Source organism: Hemitrygon akajei, chromosome 22 (assembly GCF_048418815.1).
Source record: "Hemitrygon akajei chromosome 22, sHemAka1.3, whole genome shotgun sequence".
Classification (NCBI taxonomy): domain Eukaryota; kingdom Metazoa; phylum Chordata; class Chondrichthyes; order Myliobatiformes; family Dasyatidae; genus Hemitrygon; species Hemitrygon akajei.
In genome coordinates, this window is record NC_133145.1 from 55,441,344 (window position 1) to 55,459,809 (window position 18,466).

The following is an 18,466-nucleotide window of genomic DNA, read 5'->3' on the forward strand; positions in this document are numbered from 1 at the left end:
TTCAGTTATGGACACTGCACCTTCAAAGTTCCAAGTTCAGAGTAAGTTTATTATCAAAGTACATATATTTCACCAAATACAACCTTGTTTTCTTGTTGGCATTCACAGTAAATCCAAGAAACACAATAGAATCAATGAAAAACTGCACCCAACAGGATGGACAAATAACCAACATGCAAGACGCAACAAACTATGCAAATACAAAAGAAAAATAAATAAACAAACAAACAAACAAACAATAAATATCGAGAGCATAAAATGGAGAGACATTGAAGTGAGTCCATAGGTTACGGCACCAGTTTAGTGATGGGGCGAGTGAAGTTGAGTGAAGTTCAAGAGCCTGATAATTGAAGGGTATTAAACCAGAGGGAATAACTTCACTCTCCACATTTCTACCTGCTGTCACTGACTGATTCACTGTTCCTATTGCCCCTCGTAACAAATTGAATTGAATTGAATTGAATGAACTTTATTACTTATATCCTTCACATACATGAGGAGTAAAAATCTTTACGTTGCATCTCCGTCTAAATGTGCAATATGCAAATTTTAGTAAGTTGTAATAAATAGTATGTACGGCAGGACAGTCAATATAGCATAGAAATACAATTGTGTCAGCATAAATTAATCAGTCTGATGGCCTGGTGGAAGAAGCTGTCCCAGAGCCTATTGGTCCTGGCTTTTATGCTGCAGTACCGTTTCCCAGATGGTGGCAGCTGGAATAGTTTGTGGTTGGAGTGACCCAGGTCTCAATGATCCTTCGGGCCCTTTTTACACACCTGTCTCTGTAAATGTCCTGAATAGTGGGAAGCTTTCCAGAGGTATAATAGTTGTAGTGTTAGAAACTGGCCACACTGGAGTTTAGTTGGTCAGAGTTAGACAGGTGTAACACTTCTGACAAGTTAATGGCTCTGTTACTCTCACTTTCTTACATAAGGAATAAATTAATCAGAGTCCTCAGTCAGCCCTTGATGTCACCAATGTAATTGAAAAGTAGTTTGCCTCTTGTACTTATTTTAAATATTAAACATAGCAATTATCATCTTGCAAGTTCATTATCATTCTGTCATACACATGTATATAGCTAAATAAAACTACATAATGGTAAAATACTCTCAATTTGTACTTTCCAGTTCATGGAACTGAAAGATTAACCTGGTTCTCTTTCCACAGATGCTGCCTAACTTGTTGAGCATTGCCTGATTTTCAATGAGGACTAAGTCTTGGTTCAATTGCAAATGACTAAAACCTGTACCTTTATTTCATATAAAGGGCCTTAGGTGGGACAGCTGGAATGGTTTGATTGCAAGGATGCTTTATGGTTGAATGTGTGAGGATACACTTTGGATGACTGCACAGCCAAACATCTCCAAGATGCAGGAGTTATGCCTGTTCATTTATGCCTCTGCACTGCAAACTGAAATTCCCAGAGCAATCTCCTGATAGAAAGTGGCACAATAGAGATCACGGGGATTAGTTGAATCTCAAATGGTAAATAAGTTGCCATCTGGTGTTATTCTATTTCTGGAGTCTTGTTCAGAATAGCAATCATTCACAGTAACACATGTTTATGGCTGTGACTTTTATTTATGTATTTTATTTATTTGGAAGTACAACATGGAACCCTTCCGGCCTAACAACCCGCACCACCCACATCCCGCCTATTTAACCCTAGCCCTAATCACAGGAGAATTTACAATGACCAATTAACCTACTAATTGGTACATCTTTGGACTGTGAGAGGGAGCTGCATCGCCTGGAGGCAACCCACGTGTTTCAAGGAAAGGACATAAAAACTCCTTACAGACAGTATCGGAATTGAACTCTGACTCTGACGCCCCGAGCTGTAATAGTGTCACACTAACTGTGGTGTACTTAAATATTATTGTTACTTTTTTAAAAAAATTCAATTTGTCTTCTTTTGCACCTTGGTTGTTTGTCAGTCTTTGTGGTAAGCTTTTCATTGATTGGCTTGTATCTTTCTGTTCTATTGTGAATGCCTGCCAGTAAATGAACATGATGACGTACACAAACTTGTCATAATAAATTTACTTTGAGCTTAACAATCAGTGAAGGAGTTGAGGAGGCTCAATAGAGGTTACTTATCTATTCCAGGATTTTTCTGAATGCCTGCAATGGAGGGTGTGTGGGCTTTCTCAATAGAATGAGCACATTGTAAGTCATATCCATTGTTGGATTTGAACTGCCTTGCACTGAAGATCTCCCTTGCTAAGGGAAATAGCAGAAGAATCCTGATTGAGGCTCCCTGAATCATCCATCACGAAGCAACCTCATCGCCTGAGACATGCCCTTTTCTCACTACAGGGTACAGGAGCCTGAAAACTCTCAGAACCAGACTCTGCCGCACCTCCATCAGATTTCTGAATGGGCCTTGTATCCATGAACACTGCCTTGCCGGTCCCATTTTTCCATTATTTACTTAATTTTGTCATTTATAGTAATTATATGACTTTGCACCGCACTGCTGACACAAAAGTCGATGAAAATGAATTAATTCTGATTGATGCCATTATGTATTTTATTTTTATTTCTATTTAGCAAAGCAGTGCAGAATAGGCCCTTCTGGCCTTCTGAACCACGCTGCCCAGCAACCCATAACAACCCCAATTTAAACCGGTGGGACAACTTACAATAACTAATTAACCTACCTGGCCGTCTTTGGACTGTTGGAGGAAACTGGAGCACCCGGGGAGAACCCACGCACACCAGCTCCTTACAGAGGACACCAGGATGGAACTCTCAAACCCCAAGCTGCAATAGCATTGCACTAACCACTACGCTACCATGGCATTTTGCGTTGATTTAGTGTAACTAATGACAGTATTTCATATATTGTGACTTTATTAGCCCTCCTGAGGCATGCCTTACCCAGTGCAGCAATATGGACCAACCCATTTAGTTCCCTCTCGAACGTCAGTGACGGACCCCTGATCCCTGAACTTCCCGCCACTGTAATAGATCGGGATGGGGGACTGCACCCTATCCAAGGATTGCTGTTGTCTCCAATGGGATGTGTTACCCGTTGAGGTGCAGCGTGGTAGCATAGCAGGTAGTGCCATTGCTTTACAAAATCAGCCATCACAAACCAGGGTTCGATTCCCACCACTCTCTGAAAGGACTGTACCATAACACATGGGAGCAGACTTAGGCCGTTTGGCCCATCGAGTCTGCTCTGCCATTCCATCATGGCTGCTTTATTTTCTCTCTTAACCCTATTTTCCATTTTTCTCCTCATACAACCCCTTGTTTTTCAAAAAAGTTTCTGCTCCCTCTTTAAGTACCTCTACTGACCCAGCTTCTGTGACCATCAAGAAGTAGAAAATTCCATAGGTTCCAGTGAGAAGAAATTCCTACACTTCTTTGTTTACACTAATTGACCTCTTATCTTGTAACTATGTCCATACTGCAAGTGACCATGTCGGTTTCCTCTGGGTGCTCTGGTTTCCTCCCATGTTCCAAAGATGTACACTTAGGGCTAGAGTGAGTGAATTGTGGACGTGCTGTATTGGCTCTGGAAGCATGTGATACTTGCAGGCTGCCCCCAGCACATCCTCAAGGATCGTTGATGCAAAATGAAGGCATACATTTGTGACAAATAAGTCTTTCTTTGTCTCTTTAGAAGCTCTGCAGTCTCAGTGTTTCATTGCAAAACGCAAAACGGGAGAAAATTTATCCTTTCAGGTCGATAGGTCACCATTAGAACTGGAAGAAGTTGGCCTTAAACAAAATTTAAATTGTGGCACTTTTACCATAAGGTGATAATTCATCTGTACAATATTTAAAATGCACTCAGTGGCCACTTTGTTAGGTACCCCTGTACACCTGCTCATTAATGCAAATATCTAATCATCCAATCATGTGGCAGTGACGCAGTGCATAAAAGCATGCGGACATGGTCAAGAGGTTCAGCTGTTGTTCAAACCAAACATCAGAATGAGGAAGAAATGTGATCTAAGTGACTTTGACCGGGGAATAATTGTTGGAGCGAGGCTGGGTGGTTTGAGCATCTCAGAAACTGCTGATCTCCAGGGATTTTTACTCACCAGTTTCTAGAGTGTACAGAGGATGATGCAAAAAGCAAGTGGCAGTTCCATGGGTGAAAACATATGGTTAATGAGAGAGGAATGGCCATACCTGTTCAAACTGACAGGAGGGCAACAGCAACTCAAATAACCATATATTACAACGGCACTGTGCAGAAGAGCATCTCTGACTGGAAAACACATTGAGCCTTGAAGTGGATGTGCTACAGCAGCAGAAGGCCACGAGCATAAACTCAGAGGCCTCTTTATTAGGCAGAGGAGGTAGTTAGTAAAGTGGCCACTAAGTGTAGTGTACCAAACAATTGAATTCTAGTTCTAAAATTCCATCATAAAAGAACTGGATGGCATTGGCCTCTGGCACTTAAAGTAAAACTGCCTACTTATGTGTCACCAACGATAATTTGAAATATGGTCGGGTCAGAGGACGAGCAGATCAAACTGATGCTGCTGTTCAGCAATTGAGAGCAGCCGACTGTCCTCTGATTGTCATCTGTCAGAGCTTAAAAAGCATATTTATGGAAAGAAACATTCCCTAGAGTTTGACAGTACAAGAACCTGGTTAAGGAAATTCGAGTAAAATATTTAAAATTAGATGTTAACCTTATTATCTCTAACTAAATGTGCTTCATTGTACAGCTGAAATATAGGACAAAGGATAAAATGTAGATTTTATTGGATTGCATTTTCAACCCACTGCTTACCAATGCTGTCAAATCAATAACAGTAAAGTTCAGAAGAGAACATTGTGCAGAGCACAGTGTTACTCACATAAGAGGATAAAGATAAATGGAACTTTTAAAGTAGAAACTAACTTTCTATTTATTTTTTAACCTTACTCTCATCCAGCCTAGAGAAGAATATCCAGAGTTCTATGGTTGACACATTCAGGAGCCATGATAATAACGTGCATGTGACACACACGCACACTCATGCACACACACACACACACACACACACACACACACACACACACACACACACACACACATGCACACTCATGCACACACACACACACACACACACACACACACACATACACACACACACACACACACACACACACACTCTCTCTCTCTCTCTCTCTCTCTCTCTCTCTCTCTCTCTCTCTCTCTCTCTCTCTCTCTCTCTCTCTCTCTCATGCACACACACACACACATAGTGCAGAGGAGATTTACAAGAATGTTGCCTGGATTGGGGACCATGCATTATCAGAATAATTTGAGGGGGCATAGTTTTAAGGTGCATGGAAGCAGGTATAAGGGGTTGTCAGAGGTAAGTTTTTCACACAGAGAATGGTGGGTGTGTGGAATGCACTGCCAGTGAAGGTGGCAGAGGGGGATACAATTGGGTCTCTTAAGAGACTCTCAGATGGGTACATGAAGCTTAGAAAAATAGAGGTCTATGCGGTAGGGAAAATCTCGGCAGTTTCTAGAGCGGTTGGCAGAACATTGTGAGCCGAAGGTCCTGTAATGTGCTGTAGGTTTCTGTGTTCACACAGACACACACACACCTACACAGCACATACACAAATCTAAATTTCAGTAGAGCAAGTTTTGAGCAAGATACTGGAGTCAATATTTTAAAGATAAAAGGTCATTGTTGGAACAGGGCAGCTAATTGGAGAAATGACCTGTTTCAAAACAGATTGTCCATGCCATCAAAGAAAGCTTAGTTCAGGGCCTCCATCCCTGGAGAACACTTCAGTGCCTTACCAGGGGGTGGCATCTGTTGGACCAGGCATTTGTTCTGATCATCACCAAAGCACAATACCATTTTTGGAAGCATGCTGTGCACAAATAAGCCGTTTTGTTTCCTGCAGCGCCTGCTCTTCAGAAATACTTCAGTGGCAGTAAGGTGATCTGCGATGTCCTGAGGTTGTAAAAGAAAAACCTGATATGCAACTCCTTGCTATCCTTTCCAGTGTAGTTGTGTGTGGAAGCAATTGAAAGGAAACTCGTCAATAATTCCTATGCATGGAATTTTAAAATGTCTCTGACTTTCTTAGCTCACGGAAATCAACCCAGTTCTCATTTGGAGGAACTTGACTGCAGGTTGAGTTGTGCCTTCTGTGGCAATCGTTTGATAGTCACTTGTCGGTCAGTAGGCATTGTCTCAAGGGAATCAACGTTCAAAGTAATTTTATTATCAAAGTACGTATATATCACCATATACAACCTTGAGATTCATTTTCTTGCAGGCATTTTCCAGTAAAGCAAGGCAATGCAATAGAATTAATGAAAAACTACACACAAACCACTGACAAACATCCTCTGTGCAAAAAAGACAAACTATGCAAATAAATAAATAAGTAGATCGATAGACAGATAGAGATAAAATGTGAGATAGAGAGAGAGAGATATGGATGGAAGGACAGACAGACAGATAGTTGAGAACATGGGTTGTAGAATCATTGAAAGTGAGTCCATAGATTGTGGCATTAGTTCAGAGCTGAGATGAGTGAAGTTATCCATCACCATGTTTTTCCTTCTCTCAGGGCCCTGTGGTGGTGATTCTGACGTTCCTTATTGAGCCTGCCTTTGTGTTTATTCCAGGAAGTTGTTTGCAGCCCGCATCAGCGCAGGATTCACAAGTCTGTCTTGTTTTAGTGTGGCATTGATCCAGCAGCTTTATTTGTTGTTGCCAGAACAGATGACAATCCAACTGTCTCACATTAGCCACTTTACATTAGAGTAATTCTGAAAAGATTGTAGTAGGTGCACCGGATATCTTGATCACCAGTAACACCAGCCATTCTGGTTAAAGTCAAATCAGGATTGCTGTTGAAGCATATCTTGCTGACATGCTCATTATATAAAACATTCTTCGAGAAAAGTTCAAAGTAAAGTTATCATCAAAGTACATATACTACCTTGAGATTAATTTTCTTGCAAGCATTCACAGGCAAATAAAGAAATGCAATAGAACCAATGAAAAACTACACACAAATAAAGACTAATGAAGAACCAATGTGAAAATTTAAAATAATAAAAATATAAATACATAATAAATAAATTATAGCTAGATGGAAACCTTGAAAATGAGTTCACAAGTTGTGGAATGAGTTGAGTGAAGTTATCCACACATTCAGGAGCATGATGGTTGAAGGGTAATCAGTGTTCCTGAGCTCAGTGTGTGGGATCTAAGGTAGGAGTGAGAAGAGAGCATGGCCTTGATGATGGACGCAGCTTTCTTATGGTAGTTCTCCTTGCGGATGTTCTCTAAGGTGGGGAGGACTTTGCCTGCGATGGATCAGTGTAACAATATGTATAATGGAGGTATCGTGATCAAACTAGCACAGACTACTTTTAATTCAAAGTCATTCAAAAATATTGCATCGCCATTTTTTCATTTATGTGAAATTTCAAGTTGTTGACAATTATCCTTCTTGATAAAACATAACTTCGAATTCTCCAGAGATATGTGGATGAATCATGAAGATACGACACATATTCCGTCATTGTTTGTACCCCTGAAATTGTGCAGTTAACTTAGGTTATGCATGAAGATTTGAGGCTGGCCCTGTTCATAAGTGCTACTTGAAAGGTAACACTGACAACTGTGATGTCTGCATTCCCACATATTTGCCGGTAGGAATCATGGAGTCCTGTGCGGGCATTGGCTGCTGTTCCCCTCTTCCGAGAGAAGACTAATTACAGACTGCCAACTTTTTTTAAAAAGAGTAGCTTTATTTGTCACACGTGCATCGAAACGTACAGTGAAATGCGTCATTTTGCATCAACGGCCAAGACATTCGGAGTTTGTGCTGGGGACAATTCCCAAGTGCCGCCTCACTTCCTGCACCAATATAGTCTGCCCCCAACTCACTAGCTTTAACTGTATGTCATTGAAATGTGGGAGGAAACTGAACACCCAGAGGGATACAGGGGAAGTAGCCTTAAGATTCCGGGAATAGATTTAGGATTGAGATGAGGAGAAACTGCTTTTCCCAGGGAGGAATGACTCTGAGGAATTCTCTGCCCCGGGAAGCAGTAGAAGCCAGCTTATTAAATGCATGTTAGATGGATTTTTGGTAGGGGAATTAAGGTTTATGGGGAAAAGACATGTAAGTGGACCTGTGTCCACTACCCAATGAGCTGTGATCTTATTAAATTGCGGAACAGGCTCAATGGGCCAGATGGCCTACTCCTGCTCCTATCTTTTACGTTCTAGTGAAGCCCACGTGGTAACAGGACGAACATACAAACACCTTACAGGCAGCAGCGGGAAGCGAACCCCAAATCGGTGATTGTTGGCACTGTGAAGTGACCGTGCTAATGACGCTGCCCTAACTTGGTTAAACCAGCCCTGACTCAGAATCAAGCCTCTTCATCTCTGGCTGGTCCCTCTACCAACTGAAATTCTGATATGTGTTCTTCATTATTTTTCCAGCCCAGGAAGAAAGGACCTTCCACCAAAACAGCTGCCGCTTCTACCTCTGGAACTGCTTGCTTGGAATATTCAAAGGGGACAAAAAGGCCATTAATTTTCCAGTAATGATGTTTGTCTTCAGACTCTAAACATGCTTGCCTGGGTCATAAATTGTCCAGACCAAGGATCACAGATTATACTTCAAATTCTTTACCCAGCACTACCCACCACCGTGTTGGATGTGTGTACAATGAATATTGTACTAACCATGCGGCTGTTTAACTGTTTAAACATTATTACCTGGTCAAAATGGTCTTCTATTTTCAACACAGATTGGTAATATTCTTAATTTTCATGTTTTGAAATGTAACGGAGAATGTATATTTTCATACAATCTTTCTAAGTGCATATTTGAATTGGGGTGGATGGTGAAGAATGCTACTGGTGAGACTGCAGAAAAGGATTGGGGAAGTAACACTGAGATTTCCAGAGATGGCTTTATAGATTAGTGGACAGTGCTTATGGGGCCAAATGCCTTATTCCCACACTTAATATGTACAGCAGGTGATTAAAGTTGAATAAACAGCCCTTTCCCAAAACTGAACCAAGTAACTCCCAAGGTCTATAAATATGTAATGTAGATCAACATCTCTAAAAATAGGAATAGAGGACATTTAATACAAATCCATGAAATGTTTTTGCTGAAACAATGTTAATTGTAAGAGTTAATGTGCAGTCTCAAGTTCAAGTTTAAGTTTATTGACATTCAGCCATATACATGAATGAGGGCCTCCATCAGTCAGAGTTGACTGTGGATATTGCGTCCGAACTGTCTGGATATGCAAGCCTGGGCAGCACGATATGGAGAGCAAGCTGTTGTCCATGAAATAGTCTCCCCCTTTCCATGCATCTAATGATCCCAAAGGAATGACAGAGACCAATACAGTTTGGTACCAGCAGCATCACAGGAGTTGCCAGTCAGCATTGACCTCAGCGTAGGACTGCCTCAGGGAATCCAGCTCCAGATTTTTCCCTTGGGGTTTATTTCCGACGCCTTCCCCATGAATGAATGTGAGATAGCGGAGGTTTGAGATCAGAGTTTTCCTTCTCCTAGAAGAGTTTCCAACCATGGCTGATGAGCCCTATCTGCCTGAATTGAAACGGTTCTGTCGGGCTTAGTAACTAAGCCACACGTGAAGGCCAGGAGCTGGACTTGGTTGTCAGAGGCATTTGAGATGCACACCACTGGGAGTATTTAATAGTTAGAGGGAGTTTATCCCTGCTACCACTCCCAGCTATAACAACCTTAAAGAACCATCTTAACTTTTGGAATACAGCCAGATAAATTTACAGAATTACATAATTACAGTGGTAGTACATCCCAACCAGTAGAATCCCTTTGAATATACAATACCAGTGTCTGTTCCAAAAGCTTCTGAGTACAAACTCCAGATACACAAAATATAGCCCTTTTTTAAATGTTGAAGGATGTTTCATGATGTGCAACTAACCAAAAGGTTGAGTGATAAAATATACTTGTCCTGAACTGTCACTGAAATACACCATAAGCATGTGCTAATTATAACTACAAGAGATTCTGCAGATGCTGTAAATCCAGAGTAACACACACAAAATACTGGAGGAACTCAGCAGGTCAGGCAGCATCTGTGGAAGTGGATAAAACAGTCAACCTTTCAGGCCGAGTCCTTTCATTGTGAATTCAGATGAACAGTCTCATCCGGAAACGTCAACTGTTTATTCCTCTCCATAGATGCTGCCTGACCTGCTGTGTTCCTCCAGCATTTTAAGTGTGTTAAGCTGGATTTGTTGTTTGCCACAGTAGTCCATAAAATATAAATTAAATTACAATAAAACAGATACAAGCATATATATTCTCCTATAATAAAATATACTATAAATTACAATAAGAAATATATATATATATAAAATAAATAAGTAGTGTAAAAAGAGAGCGAAAATAGTGAAGTACTTTTCATGGGTTGGTTCAATGTCTGTTCAGAAATCTGATGGCAGAGGAAAGAATGTGTTCCTAAAACACTGAGTGTTTTTTTCTTCAGGCTCCTGTTCCTCTTTGCTGATGGTAGTAATGAGCTGGTAAGAGTAAGCCTTCGAGTATCAGATCGAAGTTAAATTGTGTACAAGTTTTTTTTTTCCTGAAGACTGGTCCTCGTTTTAGTTCATCCATAATTATGCTATCCAGGACTACTCACCCTCCAAATAATAATCCCTAACACATTTCTCAGCGGCAGTTGATTTAATCATGAGCTCTGTCCATGGAACATTGACGATCAGAGCCAGCAAAGCACATTACTACTGGTGAAGAGAAAATAACCAAAGCAAAATTCATGGCCCCGAGCAGCTCCCTGGCCGTCACTGCTTTAGATACAGATTTATGGTTGCTATAGTATTCTAAGGGGATCAAATTATTTCAGGGCTTAAATACCAGTTAGAAATTCAGCTACTTATATTATGCAAACTCCACAATTAGTTTATCACTTTGTAATTTTCCACATTCTCTATTTAATGTAATTTTCAGAAATAAAAGATGTTTATGTGTAATAAGATGTTTATGTGTAAAAAGGCAAACCCCCACCAGCAATTTAATAATTTAACAAAACAGACCATAAATTCACCTGGGAAAGCAGGAATTGCTGCAGCATTATAAAGTAGGTTTTCTGGGATTAGGGGCTATAATTTACTGCTAATCATTTCATTAGAGATACAATGCTGATCAGGCCCTTCTGGCCCAGCAACTCCTAGCCTAATCATGGGACAATTTACAATGACCATTTAACCTTCTAACAGGTACTGCATGACTTTGGACTATTTTGGACTGTGGGAAGAAACTGGAGGACCTGGAAAAAGCCCACACATTCCACAGGGAGGACATGCATGCTCCTTACAGATGGGGTCAAAATTGAACTCTGAACTGCAACAACCTGAGCTGTAATGGTGTCATGCTAACCACTACGCCATCTTGGAGCTGAATATTTCACTGGAATTCACTAAATTTTACAACTTATTCCTAACTTTTGCTTATGTTCTCAAAATAAACTTGCTCACTAAAATTTTAAGAAGGGATTTGTAACTTGAAGATAAGTATTGACCTTATTTGGTGAAGACCAATCACTTTACCTATTTTTAAATCTCCCTGTTATTAATTAGTACCCTCACAGTAGGAGTTTTCAGTAATTAAATTCATTACATTTAACAGATTCTTTCTGTGTGATCATTTGCAGAATTTCTAATCCAAGCAGTTTTTTAGATAGGGAAGCATTTGCAGCAGCCTATTTTTCTGCAAATTTTGTGATACAAGCTAAATCTTCAGACACAATGCAATTAAAACTGCCCTACATTTAAATGAACTGATGAATTTTACTTCAAATCATTTGGGCTGATATTGTGAAGTAGGTCATAAATTAACAATACTGAGTTAATTATAAAGCATCATACACAGTGTTTGTTCAATGGTGCACTGAACTGTTTTGTGACAAAAGCACACTTAAGACCATAGGCTGGTCTTATTGACCACTGGTTCATTAAGGTTGTTATAGCCATGGGAAGGGGTGGTAATGGCAATAGCCTCCCACTACCAATGAAATGCTCCCAATGGCGTGTGTCTCAAATAGCCTCTGACTATTTGAGAGGCTATGTCCAGCCTCTGGCCTTCTCATGTGGCTTAGCCACTAAGCCCAGTGAACTGTTTCTACTGACAGGAGAAGGGGCAAAAGTGGGTTACTGGCACCTTAAAACCAGTCGCTTCAGCCTGATGGGGCTCATTAGCCATGGTCAGCAGCTCACCTAGGAGAAGGGTAACTCTGATCTTAAATCTCCCCTGCCTTGCGGCTACACAGGGAAGACTTCGGGAGTAAACCAAAAGGGAAAAAAATCCAGAGCTGGAGTCCCTAAGGTTGAGTTCAACGCTGTCTGGCAATTCCTGTGACGCCGCTGGTGCCAAACTTCTATCAGTCTCTGCCGTTCCTTTGGATTCATCAGCTGCGTGGTGAGGGGGAGCTTGCTGCATGGGCAGCAGCTTTCATACTGCCCTGGCTTGCATATCGCGTAGGAAGCTGAGATGCAACATCCGTGCTCGACCCCAACCAATGGAGGGCATCAAGAAGACCATGGGAAATAGGTGCAGGTTTAGGTCATTCAGCCATCATCACGGCTGATTTATTATCCTTCTCAGCCCCGTTCTTCTGCCTTCTCCCTGTAATCTTTAACACCCTTACTTATCAAGACCCTATCATCCTCTGCTTTAAGTATACCCATTGACTTCACTTCCACAGCTGTCTGATAATGAATTCCACAGATTCACCACTCTCTGGATAAAGAAATTCCTTCTCAGCTCTGTTCTAAAGGCAAACCCCCACCGGCACATTAATAATTTAGCAACACAGATCATAAATTCACCCGGGAAAGCAGGAATTGCTGCAGCATTATAAAGTAGGTTTTGTGGGATTGGAGGCTTAACTTACTGCTAATCATTTTATTTAGAGATACAGCGTGGAAGTGGCCTTTCCAGCCCTCTGAGCTGCATCGCCCAGTAACCCCAATTTAGCCTAGCCTAATTACAATGACAAAATAACCTACTAACCAGTACGTCTTTGGACTGTGGGAGGAAACCCACACATTCCATGGGCAGGACATACAGACTCCTTACAGGTGTCATCAGAATTGAACTCTGAACTCCCAATGCCCCAAGCTGGAGAAGTGTCATGCCAGCCATTGCACTATTGTGACTGAATAGTTTACTGGAATTCAATAAATTTTGCACTTTATTCCTAACATTTGCTTAAGTTCTCAAGATAAACTTGCTCACTATAATTTTTAGAAGGGATTGTAAATTTGAAGGAAAGTATTGACCTCATTTGATGACAACTAGTCACTTTTCCCATTTTTAATCTCCCTGTTATTAATTAGTACCCTCACAGTTGGAGTCTTCAGTAACTGTATTCATTTCATTTAACAGATTCTTTTAGTGTGATCACTTGCTGAATTTGTATTCTAAGGCTGCGTTCTCTGGTCCTAGAGACCCCACTATTGGATACATCCTTTCCACATCCACTCTATCTAGGCCTTTCAATGTTCAAAATGCCTTTCAATATTCATCTCATATAATGGGCTCTCCTTCCCTATTAAGGATGAAATGATTTCTAATTGCTTAAATGTGTTAAAGACATGAGAGGCCTTTTAAGAGTTTGTGGTTTGTCAGGAGGTTGATTCATGTTTGAAGAAATGTCTCGCCCTATAATGTTGACCATTTATTCCCCTCCATAGATGCTGTGTGACCCATTGCATTCCACCAGCATTTTGTGTGGGTTATTCTGGATTTCCAGCATCTGCAGAATTTCTAATGTTTATGGCCTGCAGTTTTTAAAAAAAAATTTCAGACCTGGCATGAAGCTAGGACCATCCCCAATGGAATCTTTCAAACACTCGATGCCTTATCTAGTTGAATTGCTGTGAAAACAGCTGATTAACTGGGCGGCTTTATAGCGTTAAAGTAAGACAACACCTCTGTACTCTGGATGCTAAAATAGTGTACTTGTAATCTAGATGCCTTGGCAAATGAACTGGAAGTGAGTTCAAACTCCAAATAGGATGAGAGGGAAGATAAATCAGCCATGATCGAATGGTGGAGCAGACTTGATGGGCTGAATGGACTAATTCTGCTCCTGAAAAAAAATCCCATCACTTCAGGTGGGATGTTTAAATTCAGTTAATTAAATAAGGTTTGGAATTAAAATCTGGTGTGCATTGTAAATCCCACTTGATTCACTGATCACCAGCTCACACTGACTTGGAACTATGTACTTGTTTCTCAGGCAGCCTTGCCCAGTTAGGAACCAACATTAAATACCCAATGCATTTTTGTTTAGAAACATTGCCTTACATGAATGTGAAATTTGGGGTTTAAACACACTTCCTTCCAGAAATAAGGATATCTGGCAGCTCAGTGTCTGAGATTCCACCTTGCAATGAGCTGACAGTCGGTGCAGGATGGAAGTGTTGCTGTTTTGTGCTTGGTAAGTGTTGGATATCGAGTAACAGGTCAGGAGGGAGCCCCTGCCATGTGCTGTAAGGATACCAGAGGCTTTTTCTGCAGAAACCAATTTAGCCAAGATAGCGCTAGTGAACCACAGCAATGTGTTGCAGGCTATTTACAAAACTTCCAAATTAAAGGAATCTCAGGGTTGTGTATGGTGAGATATATGTTGCTTTGAACTTTGAACTGCAATCATGTTGAAATACAAAACTCTTAACTCATAATGGAACATTATTACAACGTAATGCACTCTTCCTGCTACTACCATCAGGCAGTAGGTACAGGAGCTTTTGGTCTCACACCACCAGGTTTCAGAACAGTTATTACCCTTCAACTGTCAGGCTCCTGAGTCCTGAACCAGCAGAGATAACTTCACTCAATTCAACTCTTTACTGATTCTAGAGTCGACATACTCACTCTCAGGGACTCAACAACTCATGTTCTCAGTATTTTTTACTTGCACAAAATGTCTTCTTTGTTTGTCAGTCCTTGTTTACACAATTGCAGGGTGCCACAGTAGTGCAGTGGTTAGCATGAAGCTTTTACAGCTTGGGGCCTCAGAGTTCATTTCCAAAGATCTCTGCAAGAAGTTTGTACATCTCTCTCATGAGCACGTGGGTTTCTAGTTTCGTCCCACAGTCCAAAGACATGCTGATTAGTAGGTTAATTGGTCACTGTAAGTTGTCCTGTGATTAGGCTAGTGTTAAATAGGTGGGTTGCTGGGTGGCTTGGCTCTTTGGGCCTGAAAGCCAGTTTTGCACTGTATCTCTGAATAAATAAATGTATAAGTAGTTTTCATAAATTTTATTTTATTTCTTTATTTTCCTGCAAATGTTAGCAAGAAAATAAATCTTAAGATAGTATGTGGCAACATATATATACTTTGATGATAAATTTACTCTGAGTTGACTTTAAACACACCAGAGTGAGGCAGTAATACTTCACACCCCTTTGGAATGAGGCATAAGACTAATTAATCAGAAATATTGATATGAGAAATATATCTGCTAATTAATATAGCTTTGCATACTGCAGAGTCATTTTATTCCCTTTCTTGAGATTGCTGCTCTAATTATTTGCATGTCGTGGACTGAAAAAGAAGCTAATTAGAAATACTGACTCTGATTGTTATTTCTTCTGCTTTATCAGGTTTGCAAATTTTCAGTATGGTTATTTATGATACAGGAAATTAAAGATTTTTAACTTGTGCAAGATGGATATATTCAGAAAATGGCTAAATACAAATGAGATGGGGGAATGAAGCTTTGAAATAAAGTTTGAATAGCATTTTTAGGGGGAAGTATTCTCAACAAATGTGGGGTACAGCTGCAATAAAATAACCTTCAGAGTGGATTGTGTAAACCCACAGATTATGGTAAACTTCTGTCAAATCCACGTCATGTGCCTGGATATCTTCACTTTTAAAACTGAGCTGCAGCTCTTGACATAATAATGAGCTGCTGGCACAAGAGTGGGAGGAAGATGAAAGCCCATGTTTCTTTTCGGTTTTAAACATATGCCCGACTCTCCCATGGAAAAGCGAAGGAGAATAGGTCATAGCAGATGATGTTTGTTCTTAACATGCACAAGTTAGACGTCACTCGTGTTGCATGTTCGTCACTGCAATAGTGTTGGAGGAAATCCTTAAGGGTCCGTTCCAGTGACTGTTTTTGATCAAACAGTCTTTGATCCTCATCAATGTCTGCTTTCACTTTCTCAATCCTTATTCTGATACTTTTTTTTAAAAAAGCGAGTCATGAAGATTTTGTTGTAGGCCTGAATTATTGATAAGGAATCAATTAAACATGAACTGAGGATTTTTTTTTTACAGTAAATGAAGTAGGATAGGAGTTGGAATGTCCGTCAGCGGAAGGTTTGATGCAGCGCTCAGGGACCTGGTCTGATTTTGGAGAACTTTATGAATCGCAGTGGGGGATGAGTAAACAGGAATAAATCTCAAATTACCGGAATAGCCTGAAATAAAACCAGAAGCACAAAGCAGGTCCATTCATAGGTCTTAATGACCATAAGACATAGGAGCAGAATTAGGCCATTTAGCCCATCGAGTCTGCTCCACCATTCCATCATGGCTGATTTATTATCCCTCTCAGCCCCATTCTCCTGCCTTCTCCCTGTAACCTTTAACACCCTTACTAATCAAGAACTGAAGAATCTCCACTTTAAATGTTCATTGCTGTCAGTGGCAATGAATTCCAGATTCACCACCATCTGGCTAAAGAAATTCCTCCTCATCTCTGTTCTAAAGGAATGTCCTTTTACCATCTGGTCCTAGACTCCTTTACTCTAGGCAGGAAACATCCTCTCCATGTCAACTCCATCTAGATCTTTCAATATTTGATAAGTTTCAATGGGAGTACCCCCTCATTCTTCTAAATTCCAGTGAGTACAAGCCCAGAGCCATCATACATGACTCATACCTTAATCCTTTCATTCCCTGGATCATTCTAGTGAATCTCCTTTGGACTCTCTCCAATGTCAGCACATTCTTTCTTTGATAACGGGCCCAAAACTGCTCACAATACTCCAAGTTACGGTCTGACCAATGTCCTATTACACCATTACAGCATTACACCATTACACCATTATCAGCATTACACCATTATACCATTATCAGCATTACACCATTACACCATTACACCATTGCTTTTATATTCTAATCCTCTTGAAATTAAGACTAATATTCTGCCCCATTTCTATTTTTAGACATTCATGCCATTTCTTAGTTTCATTTCATGCCATTCCGCACAGAATTTAGGATTTTTGATCTTAGGAGGATAGCAGCTGGTTGTGTTACACAGAACTTTAACGAGTACAATATTCTGTCTCGCACACGGATGGGAGGTGACGTGACGGAGATGTACAGGATGATAATAGGCACTGATAGAGTGGACAAGCAGAGGCTTCTCCCTCAGGTGGAAATGGCTATTACAAGAAAGGCATAATTTTAATGTAGTTTGAGGACATAGTGGAAGGGTGTCAGTGTTAGGTTTTTTTTACACAGAGAGTGGTGGCTGTCTAGAATCCTTCACCAGGGTGGTGGTAGAGGCATTTGGGAGTTCCTTAAATGACATTAGGGGCTTTTAAGGAACTCTTGGATAGGCACATGGTTGATAGAGTAGTAGAGAGTTACAGTACTGTGCAAAGGTCTTCAGCATATGTATATAGCTGGGATGCCTAAGACTCTTGCACAGTACTGGAGTGGAGAACAAGTTTGTAGATCCTTAAAGTCACAACATTGCGTTGTACTGATTACTTGTACTTGGCTTGTACTCTGTCAGAAATTGTTGTCCTTGAAATGTCTTCTCTTTGGCACAAGCCAGATGCTTTAACAGGCCATTCATCATCCATCTCTACCCAATTGTACATGGATCTTAGTCACTGAGGTACTTAAAACTTCCCTGCATTACGGTTGACAAGAAATACCAAATTTAAAAAACTTCTTTACTTCAATTCAGTGATGAATATATGCTGTTTTTCCCAATCCAAAAAAGACTTAAATATTAATGCTTTGAGCATTACATCTGATGGGCAGCATAAAATATTGAACTTGGCACGACATTACATGCTGAAACAGCGTAGTCCTGCAGACCGAAAATCAGTGCTTCAGTGTGACTTTGGCCAAGAGCCCAGAGCAACAGCAACTACGAGAAAGAATTCAAATCCAGACTCTCTCACAATCTGCTATTGTGAGAGAGTCTAGATTTCTAAACTGTCCGCCAGTCCCACAAAAGTTTAAAGAAAGGAATTTCATTTCCTTTCGGGAGTTGGAGCGTTTTAACTTCTGATGCCTTCAACATTTTAGCATTTCAAACCGTGACATTTTTGTTGCCGTTTTGAAAGGAAAAGGCATTTTACCCTAGAGTTTGTGCACCAGGGATGAAATATCAAAAATGTTACATCTCGTAATCCACTACATTTCATATTCAAGTTTTTGTTTTGTTGT

General features: G+C 40.5%; 1 protein-coding gene across 2 annotated transcripts in view; it reads left to right on the plus strand.

Annotated features, from left to right (window-relative positions):
* LOC140714750 (endonuclease V-like) overlaps nt 1-18,466 on the plus strand; it is a 268,236-nt gene that overhangs the window by 133,328 nt on the left and 116,442 nt on the right. The window contains exon 9 of one of the 2 annotated variants that reach the window (XM_073026280.1): nt 8,454-16,590. The exons of the other annotated variant lie outside the window; for it this stretch is intronic. The gene's annotated coding sequence lies outside the window, so the exon portion shown is untranslated. Of the gene's footprint in view, nt 1-8,453; nt 16,591-18,466 lie in introns of those variants that run through there. 2 annotated transcript variants of the gene reach the window in all.